We start from the raw sequence: 10,481 nt of genomic DNA, 5'->3' as shown, positions 1-10,481 counted from the left end.
GGTTGGTTCACTGTGTGGTAATAACAGGTAACCTGGTGGAGGAGGAGGGTTGGTTCACTGTGTGGTAATAACAGGTAAGGTGGGGGGAGGAGGCTCACCCAGGTAACCTGGTGGGGAGGGTGATTCGTGTGTGTAGGCTGATTCTCTCCACCAGGATGTTGTTCCACCAGGATGCTGTTGAGTATGACTGCGACCAGAGCCACCACGATATACACCAGACTCATATCAAACACTATGGAGGATCCTACACACACACACACACACACACACACACACACACACACACACACACACACACACACACACACACACACACACACACACACACACACACACACACACACACACACACACACACACACACACACAGCGTAGATTGGGAGAAAAGCACATTACTCCCCCCCCATGGAAGACCAGAACAGTGGTCCAGACTGCTGTCTCTACAACAGCATTATAACACTGGGGGTCGTCTGGTGGTCCAGACTGCTGTCTCTACAACAGCATTATAACACTGGGGTCATCTGGTGGTCCAGACTGCTGTCTCTACAACAGCATTATAACACTGGGGTTGTCTGGTGGTCCAGACTGCAATACAACAGCATTATAATCTGGTGGTCTGCAATACAACAGCATTATAACACTGGGGTCGTCTGGTGGTCCAGACTGCTGTCTCTACAACAGCATTATAACACTGGGGTCATCTGGTGGTCCAGACTGCTGTCTGCTGTCTCTACAACAGCATTATAACACTGGGGTCATCTGGTGGTCCAGACTGCAATACAACAGCATTATAACACTGGGGTCGTCTGGTGGTCCAGACTACAATACAACAGCATTATAACACTGGGGTCGTCTGGTGGTCCAGACTGCTGTCTCTACAACAGCATTATAACACTGGGGTCATCTGGTGGTCCAGACTGCTGTCTCTACAACAGCATTATAACACTGGGGTCATCTGGTGGTCCAGACTGCTGTCTCTACAACAGCATTATAACACTGGGGTCATCTGGTGGTCCAGACTGCTGTCTCTACAACAGCATTATAACACTGGGGTCATCTGGTGGTCCAGACTGCTGTCTCTACAACAGCATTATAACACTGGGGTCGTCTGGTGGTCCAGACTGCTGTCTCTACAACAGCATTATAACACTGGGGTCGTCTGGTGGTCCAGACTGCTGTCTCTACAACAGCATTATAACACTGGGGTCGTCTGGTGGTCCAGACTGCTGTCTCTACAACAGCATTATAACACTGGGGTCATCTGGTGGTCCAGACTGCTGTCTCTACAACAGCATTATAACACTGGGGTCATCTGGTGGTCCAGACTGCTGTCTCTACAACAGCATTATAACACTGGGGTCATCTGGTGGTCCAGACTGCTGTCTCTACAACAGCATTATAACACTGGGGTCATCTGGTGGTCCAGACTACAATACAACAGCATTATAACACTGGGGTCGTCTGGTGGTCCAGACTACAATACAACAGCATTATAACACTGGGGTCATCTGGTGGTCCAGACTGCTGTCTCTACAACAGCATTATAACACTGGGGTCGTCTGGTGGTCCAGACTGCTGTCTCTACAACAGCATTATAACACTGGGGTCATCTGGTGGTCCAGACTGCTGTCTCTACAACAGCATTATAACACTGGGGTCGTCTGGTGGTCCAGACTGGTCCAGCATTATAACACTGGGGTCATCTGGTGGTCCAGACTGCTGTCTCTACAACAGCATTATAACACTGGGGTCGTCTGGTGGGTCCAGACTGTCTGGTGGTCTACAATACAACAGCATTATAACACTGGGGTCATCTGGTGGTCCAGACTGCTGTCTCTACAACAGCATTATAACACTGGGGTCATCTGGTGGTCCAGACTGCTGTCTCTACAACAGCATTATAACACTGGGGTCGTCTGGTGGTCCAGACTGCTGTCTCTACAACAGCATTATAACACTGGGGTCATCTGGTGGTCCAGACTGCTGTCTCTACAACAGCATTATAACACTGGGGTCGTCTGGTGGTCCAGACTACTCTACAACAGCATTATAACACTGGGGTCGTCTGGTGGTCCAGACTGCTGTCTCTACAACAGCATTATAACACTGGGGTCTGGTGGTCCAGACTACAATACAACAGCATTATAACACTGGGGTCATCTGGTGGTCCAGACTGTCAATACAACAGCATTATAACACTGGGGTCGTCTGGTGGTCCAGACTACTGTCTCTACAACAGCATTATAACACTGGGGTCATCTGGTGGTCCAGACTGCTGTCTCTACAACAGCATTATAACACTGGGGTCGTCTGGTGGTCCAGACTACTCTACAACAGCATTATAACACTGGGGTCGTCTGGTGGTCCAGACTGCTGTCTCTACAACAGCATTATAACACTGGGGTCATCTGGTGGTCCAGACTGCATCTCTACAACAGCATTATAACACTGGGGTCATCTGGTGGTCCAGACTGCTGTCTCTACAACAGCATTATAACACTGGGGTCGTCTGGTGGTCCAGACTGCTGTCTCTACAACAGCATTATAACACTGGGGTCATCTGGTGGTCCAGACTGCTGTCTCTACAACAGCATTATAACACTGGGGTCATCTGGTGGTCCAGACTGCTGTCTCTACAACAGCATTATAACACTGGGGTTGTCTGGTGGTCCAGACTGCTGTCTCTACAACAGCATTATAACACTGGGGTCGTCTGGTGGTCCAGACTACTCTACAACAGCATTATAACACTGGGGTCGTCTGGTGGTCCAGACTGCTGTCTCTACAACAGCATTATAACACTGGGGTCGTCTGGTGGTCCAGACTGCTGTCTCTACAACAGCATTATAACACTGGGGTCGTCTGGTGGTCCAGACTGCTGTCTCTACAACAGCATTATAACACTGGGGTCATCTGGTGGTCCAGACTGCTGTCTCTACAACAGCATTACAACACTGGGGTCGTCTGGTGGTCCAGACTGCTGTCTCTACAACAGCATTATAACACTGGGGTCATCTGGTGTCCAGACTGCTCCCGCATTATAACACTGTCTGGTGGTCCAGACTGCTGTCTCTACAACAGCATTATAACACTGGGGTCATCTGGTGGTCCAGACTACAATACAACAGCATTATAACACTGGGGTCATCTGGTGGTCCAGACTGCTGTCTCTACAACAGCATTATAACACTGGGGTCGTCTGGTGGTCCAGACTGCTGTCTCTACAACAGCATTATAACACTGGGGTCGTCTGGTGGTCCAGACTACAATACAACAGCATTATAACACTGGGGTCGTCTGGTGGTCCAGACTGCTGTGGTCCAGACTGCTACAACAGCATTATAACACTGGGGTCATCTGGTGGTCCAGACTACAATACAACAGCATTATAACACTGGGGTCGTCTGGTGGTCCAGACTACAATACAACAGCATTATAACACTGGGGTCATCTGGTGGTCCAGACTGCTGTCTCTACAACAGCATTATAACACTGGGGTCATCTGGTGGTCCAGACTGTCTCTACAACAGCATTATAACACTGGGGTCATCTGGTGGTCCAGACTGCTGTCTCTACAACAGCATTATAACACTGGGGTCGCCTGGTGGTCCAGACTGCTGTCTCTACAACAGCATTATAACACTGGGGTCGTCTGGTGGTCCAGACTGCTGTCTCTACAACAGCATTATAACACTGGGGTCATCTGGTGGTCCAGACTACAATACAACAGCATTATAACACTGGGGTTGTCTGGTGGTCCAGACTGCTGTCTCTACAACAGCATTATAACACTGGGGTCGTCTGGTGGTCCAGACTACACTACAACAGCATTATAACACTGGGGTCGTCTGGTGGTCCAGACTGCTGTCTCTACAACAGCATTATAACACTGGGGTCGTCTGGTGGTCCAGACTGCTGTCTCTACAACAGCATTATAACACTGGGGTCGTCTGGTGGCCAGACTGCTGTCTCTACAACAGCATTATAACACTGGGGTCATCTGGTGGTCCAGACTGCTGTCTCTACAACAGCATTATAACACTGGGGTCGTCTGGTGGTCCAGACTGCTGTCTCTACAACAGCATTATAACACTGGGGTCATCTGGTGGTCCAGACTGCTGTCTCTACAACAGCATTATAACACTGGGGTCGTCTGGTGGTCCAGACTACAATACAACAGCATTATAACACTGGGGTCGTCTGGTGGTCCAGACTGCTGTCTCTACAACAGCATTATAACACTGGGGTCGTCTGGTGGTCCAGACTGCTGTCTCTACAACAGCATTATAACACTGGGGTCGTCTGGTGGTCCAGCAATACCAGACTGTCATCTGGTCTCTACAACAGCATTATAACACTGGGGTCGTCTGGTGGTCCAGACTACAATACAACAGCATTATAACACTGGGGTCGTCTGGTGGTCCAGACTGCTGTCTCTACAACAGCATTATAACACTGGGGTCGTCTGGTGGTCCAGACTGCTCTACAACAGCATTACAACACTGGGGTCGTCTGGTGGTCCAGACTACAATACAACAGCATTATAACACTGGGGTCGTCTGGTGGTCCAGACTGCTGTCTCTACAACAGCATTATAACACTGGGGTCATCTGGTGGTCCAGACTGCAATACAACAGCATTATAACACTGGGGTCATCTGGTGGTCCAGACTGCTGTCTCTACAACAGCATTATAACACTGGGGTCGTCTGGTGGTCCAGACTACAATACAACAGCATTATAACACTGGGGTCGTCTGGTGGTCCAGACTACAATACAACAGCATTATAACACTGGGGTCGTCTGGTGGTCCAGACTGCAATACAACAGCATTATAACACTGGGGTCGTCTGGTGGTCCAGACTGCTGTCTCTACAACAGCATTATAACACTGGGGTCGTCTGGTGGTCCAGACTGCTGTCTCTACAACAGCATTATAACACTGGGGTCGTCTGGTGGTCCAGACTGCTGTCTCTACAACAGCATTATAACACTGGGGTCGTCTGGTGGTCCAGACTGCAATACAACAGCATTATAACACTGGGGTCGTCTGGTGGTCCAGACTGCTGTCTCTACAACAGCATTATAACACTGGGGTCGTCTGGTGGTCCAGACTGCTGTCTCTACAACAGCATTATAACACTGGGGTCGTCTGGTGGTCCAGACTGCTGTCTCTACAACAGCATTATAACACTGGGGTCGTCTGGTGGTCCAGACTGCAATACAACAGCATTATAACACTGGGGTCATCTGGTGGTCCAGACTGCAATACAACAGCATTATAACACTGGGGTCATCTGGTGGTCCAGACTGCTGTCTCTACAACAGCATTATAACACTGGGGTCATCTGGTGGTCCAGACTACAATACAACAGCATTATAACACTGGGGTCATCTGGTGGTCCAGACTACAATACAACAGCATTATAACACTGGGGTCGCCTGGTGGTCCAGACTGCAATACAACAGCATTATAACACTGGGGTCGCCTGGTGGTCCAGACTGGTACTCTACAACAGCATTATAACACTGGGGTCGTCTGGTGGTCCAGACTGCTGTCTCTACAACAGCATTATAACACTGGGGTTGTCTCTGGTCTCTGCTGTGTCTACAACAGCATTATAACACTGTGTGGTGTGTGTGTGTGTGTACAACAGCATTATAACACTGTGTGTGTGTTTGGTGGTGTGTTTGTGTGTCTCTACAACAGCATTGTGTCTGTGGTGTGTGTCTGTGTGTGTGTGTGTGTGTGTGTGTGTGTGTGTGTGTGTGTGTGTGTGTGTGTGTGTGTGTGTGTGTGTGTGTTACCCTGGAACTTGTGGTGAAGGTAATCCACGTCGGTGATGAAGCTGTTGTAGGGAAGCAGGAAGCCCACACCAGCCAATAGCATCGCAAAGTAGATACCATGGTAACGGTCATCAGGGACTGGCTCCTCAAAGGCTGGTGGGGAGAGAGGAAGAGGGGGAGAGAGGAAGGGGAGAGAGGAAGAGGAGGAAGAGGGGGAGAGAGAGGGGGAGGAGAGGAAGAGGGGGGAGAGAGGGGGGAGAGAGAGGGGGAGAGAGGAAGAGGGGGGAGAGAGAGAGGGGGTGAGAGAGCGGGAGGAGAGAGGAAGAGGGGGAGAGAGAGAGGAAGAGGGGGAGAGAGAGAGGAAGAGGGGGGAGAGGGGGGGGAAGAGGGGGGAGAGAGAGAGGAAGAGGGGGAGAGAGGAAGATGGGGAGAGAGAGAGGGGGAGAGAGGACGAGGGGGAGAGAGAGCAGGGGGAGAGAGAGAGGAAGAGGGGGGGGGAGAGAGAGAGAGAGGGGGAGAGAGAGGGGGAGAGGAAAGGGGGAGAGAGGAAGAGGGGGAGATACAGAGAGAGAGGGGGAGAGAGGAAGAGGGGGGAGAGAGGAAGAGGGGGGAGAGAGAGAGGGTAGACAAGGTTATCAATCCACTATTTCTGCTCATTGATTAGCGTCACTTTCAGACCGCAGGACATTAGTGACTGCTGTTATCCATTCATATTCTGTACACTAATAATTTCAGTTTGGATTGAACTCTATAATAAAATACACACACACACACACACAACACACCCTCCACACACACACACACACCACCACACACAAACACACACACACCACACACACCTCCACACACACACACACACACACACCACACACCCTCCACACACACACACACACACATAACACACCGCCACACACAAACACACACATACACCACACACCCTCCACACACAAACAAACACACACCCTCCACACACAAACACACACACCACACAGAAAGAGAGACTCACCCGGCTCTGACAGGGCCAGCACCCCTCTCTCCGGCGTTCCCTTGGTCCCCTCCTCTTCCTCCAGCTGGTACGAGTCGAAGCTATAACTCTGCACTACACTGGTTTCTCTGCCCTCCCTCCATCCTGCCCTCCCTGCCCGTCCCTCTCCCCCTCCCTCTCCTCTCTCCCTGTCTGGCCCCATCCCTCTCTCTCCTCTCTCCCTGTCTGGCCCCATCCCTCTCTCTCCTCTCTCCCTGTCTGGCCCCATCCCTCTCTCTCCTCTCTCCCTGTCTGGCCCCATCCCTCTCTCTCCTCTCTCCCTGTCTGGCCCCATCCCTCTCTCCCTCTCTCCCTGTCTGGCCCCATCCCTCTCTCCCTGTCTGGTCCCATCCCTCTCTCTCCTCTCTCCCTGTCTGGCCCCATCCCTCTCTCTCCTCTCTCCCTGTCTGGCCCCATCCCTCTCTCTCCTCTCTCCCTGTCTGGCCCCATCCCTCTCTCTCCTCAGGGGTCTGTGCTGGGGTTGGCCTCCGTCGCTCCACTCCTGCTGTACTCATTATGGTACACTACACACACATGCAAAGGAATACACACTCCTAACACTCTTCTTGCAAAACACACGCTACACACACCTGGAGAGGAGAGAGAGAGGAGAGAGGAGAGGAGAGGAGAGGAGAGGAGAGGGAGAGGAGGAGGAGGAGGAGAGGCAGGAGGTTTTGGGGTGATGGTGACCTGTAGGAGGAGACAACAGAACAACATGATAGACAGGTGTTAGACCTCCAAGCTGAGCTCCCTCCCTCCCTCTCTCCCTCCCTCCCTCCCTCCCTCCCTCCCTCTCCCTCCCTCCCTCCCTCCCTCCCTCCCCTCCCTCCCTCCCTCCCTCCCTCCTCCCTCCCTCTCTCTCTCTCCCTCCCTCCCCTCCCTCCCTCCCTCCCTGTGTCTCTCTCTCCCCCTCCCTCCCTCCCTCCCTCTGTGTAAATACACACATCTGTAACCAACCCCACCACCAGCCTCTAGTCTTTTCTGTCAACACAGTTCATCTCCCTACAACAGACTATAACAGTGGTGTGTGCTGAGTGCTGAAGGAATGGACCTCTGTATGCTTTACACTAGACCTTACACAACACGTTATTGACACAGACAGACCTTACACAACACGTCATTCACACAGGTAGACAGACCTTACACAACACATTACACCTTACACAACACGTTATTCAGGCAGGCAGGCAGCTGAAGGCCTCATATATCATAATGATGCGCTCTCTCTCGTCCACTGACCGCTAGAAAACAGTTGGGTGTGATTACAGCTCCATCCACTAGGCGGCGCTCACCGACTCTTAGTCAGAAGCAGAATGAAAGGAAGCGACATAAAGTGATTGAAACGAACCAAACAGACTCGTACAGCGTAACACATTCAATGGCCTATCGGTCAAGAAAAACAGACCTGTTCCTTTAATGCCATGTGAAAGTGAAGAGTAAAGGTGGATTTATTCTGTAGCGAGAAAAACAAACATATTGGTTGACAGATTAAATCAACTAATAGTCTATTTGTATCGGCCTATTTAGCAAACAATTCGCCTCATCCTTGTGTTTGCAGATATTCCTGTTTCAGTAGCCTCGCCTTGAGCTCTATGTCCGTCTGATGACGTTACGACGAAAAACACGGGGAGGAAAAACTAACTGTCTAGACTCCAATTGAATTAGAATAAATATAGACAATAAAAATGAATAATATTCATTTTAGAAGCAGCAGTTTTTATTCTGTTAGTTATTCATATAAACGAACCAGATACGTGAACACAATCAGGTATTGCAGCTCCGTTGTCGCCCTCCACCCGTTTCTCTCAAACACACCGAACAAACAACAGGTTCTCCATCCATCCTTTCCTCCAGCCCTCATCACCTTTCCTTACGACGCCGTCTGAGCCTCTATTCCTAGGACAACGGAACCGTCTTTATTCTCCCGTGGTCTCCCGGGTCGATGCTCTCGGTGCTGCTGTCTCCTGTCCGTTAACCGCCTCCATCAGAAGGGAACTCCCGCTGCTGGATCGCGGCTCCCGTCCTGCTCTCCCGGTGCTGCTTCAGGCGGAGAAACGTCCACCGCCGCTGGCTTGACGCTGCTGTCGCTCGACCTCAAACACCGTTATACACCCCTTTAAACGGGGAATCACCTGACTTGCGTCATCCTAGTGTATTATATTGGTATGAATAAGAAGTTGTCGGTTCACCGGTTTCAGTCAGTCAGCTACATCTGGCCCGTATAATCGTCACGGTCACGTATTATGTCTCCACATGACGCGAGTGGGTCAATGATAAGGCTGTACCGCCGTCAACGAGGACAGTATATTACAGTGTCAATATAACAACTAGATTCGCTGTTTCTAAAATCTGCTTTAAATCAAATACAGCTTCCTGTTTCTACTCTTCTACAGATGCAGACACATTATGTTCCCTGGAGACAGACAGACAGACACACACACACACACACACACACACACACACACACACACACACACACACACACACACACACACACACCACAACACAAAAACACACACACACACACACACAACATAAAAACACACACACACACACAACACAACACAACGCAACACAACACAACACACACACTAATGTAATCTAGATAATCAAGTTCCTATGACACATCCTGAGCTAGCAGGTTGTCATAGAGACCGGTGTCCTCAGCTTGACTCCCTTTAGAGAAAGAGAGAGGGGAGACAGAAGAGAAAGAGAGGAAGGAGAGAGAAACAGAGGGAGGAGAGAGAAAGAGAGGGAGGGAGAAAAAACAGAGGGAGGAGAGAGAAAGAGAGGGAGAGAAAGAGAGGGGAAACAGAACAGAGAGAGAGAGAGAAAGGAGAGGAAGGAGAGAGAAACAGAGGGAGGAGAGAGAGAAAGAGAGGGAGGAGAGAGAAAGAGAGGGAGGAGAGAGAAACAGAGGGAGGAGAGAGAAAAGAGAGGGAGGGAGAGAAACAGAGGGAGGAGAGAAAAAACAGAGGGAGGAGAGAGAAACAGAGGGAGGAGAGAGAAAGAGGAGAGAGGAGAGAGAAAGAGAGGGAGAGAGAAAAGAGAGGGAGGAAAGAGAAACAGAGGGAGGAGAGAAAAGAGGGAGGAGAGAGGAGGAGGGAGAGAAACAGAGAGAGGAGAGAGCAGAGAGAGGGAGAAAAACAGAGAGAGGAGAGAGAAACAGAGAGAGGAGAGACAGAACAGAGGGAGGAGAGAGAAACAGAGGAGGAGAGAGAAACAGAGAGAGGAGAGAAACAGAGAGGAGAGAGAAACAGAGAGGGAGGAGAGAGAAACAGAGAGGGAGAGAGAGAAACAGAGAGAGGAGAGAGAAACAGAGGGTGGAGAGAGAAACAGAGGGAGGAGAGAGAAACAGAGAGGAGAGAGAAACAGAGAGAGGAGAGAGAAACAGAGAGAGAGGAGAGAGAAAGAGAGAGAGGAGAGAGAAACAGAGAGGAGAGAGAAACAGAGAGAGGGAGAGAAACAGAGGGAGGAGAGAGAAACAGAGAGAGAGAGAGAAACAGAGAGAGGGAGGAGAGAGAAACAGAGAGGGAGGAGAGAGAAACAGAGAGAGGAGAGAAAAACAGAGAGGGAGGAGAGAGAAACAGAGAGAGAGAGAGAGAAACAGAGAGAGGAGAGAGAGAAACAGAGGGAGGAGGAGAGAGAAACAGAGAGAGGAGAGAGAAACA

General features: G+C 50.4%; 1 long non-coding RNA gene across 1 annotated transcript; it reads right to left on the bottom strand.

The window, feature by feature from the left end:
• Window positions 1-176: 176 nt before the first annotated feature.
• LOC135534435 (uncharacterized) lies at window positions 177-6,915 on the bottom strand. Its single transcript, XR_010454691.1, has 3 exons — window positions 6,793-6,915; window positions 5,808-5,939; window positions 177-244 (listed from the first exon to the last, which is right to left on the bottom strand). It is a non-coding gene; the product is annotated as an uncharacterized LOC135534435 (long non-coding RNA).
• Window positions 6,916-10,481: the final 3,566 nt, after the last annotated feature.

The sequence above is a fragment of the Oncorhynchus masou genome, unplaced genomic scaffold, assembly GCF_036934945.1.
Source record: "Oncorhynchus masou masou isolate Uvic2021 unplaced genomic scaffold, UVic_Omas_1.1 unplaced_scaffold_3404, whole genome shotgun sequence".
Lineage (NCBI taxonomy): Eukaryota > Metazoa > Chordata > Actinopteri > Salmoniformes > Salmonidae > Oncorhynchus > Oncorhynchus masou.
Note: the sequence above shows the minus strand (reverse complement) of the source record. Positions and strands in the feature narration are given on the sequence as shown.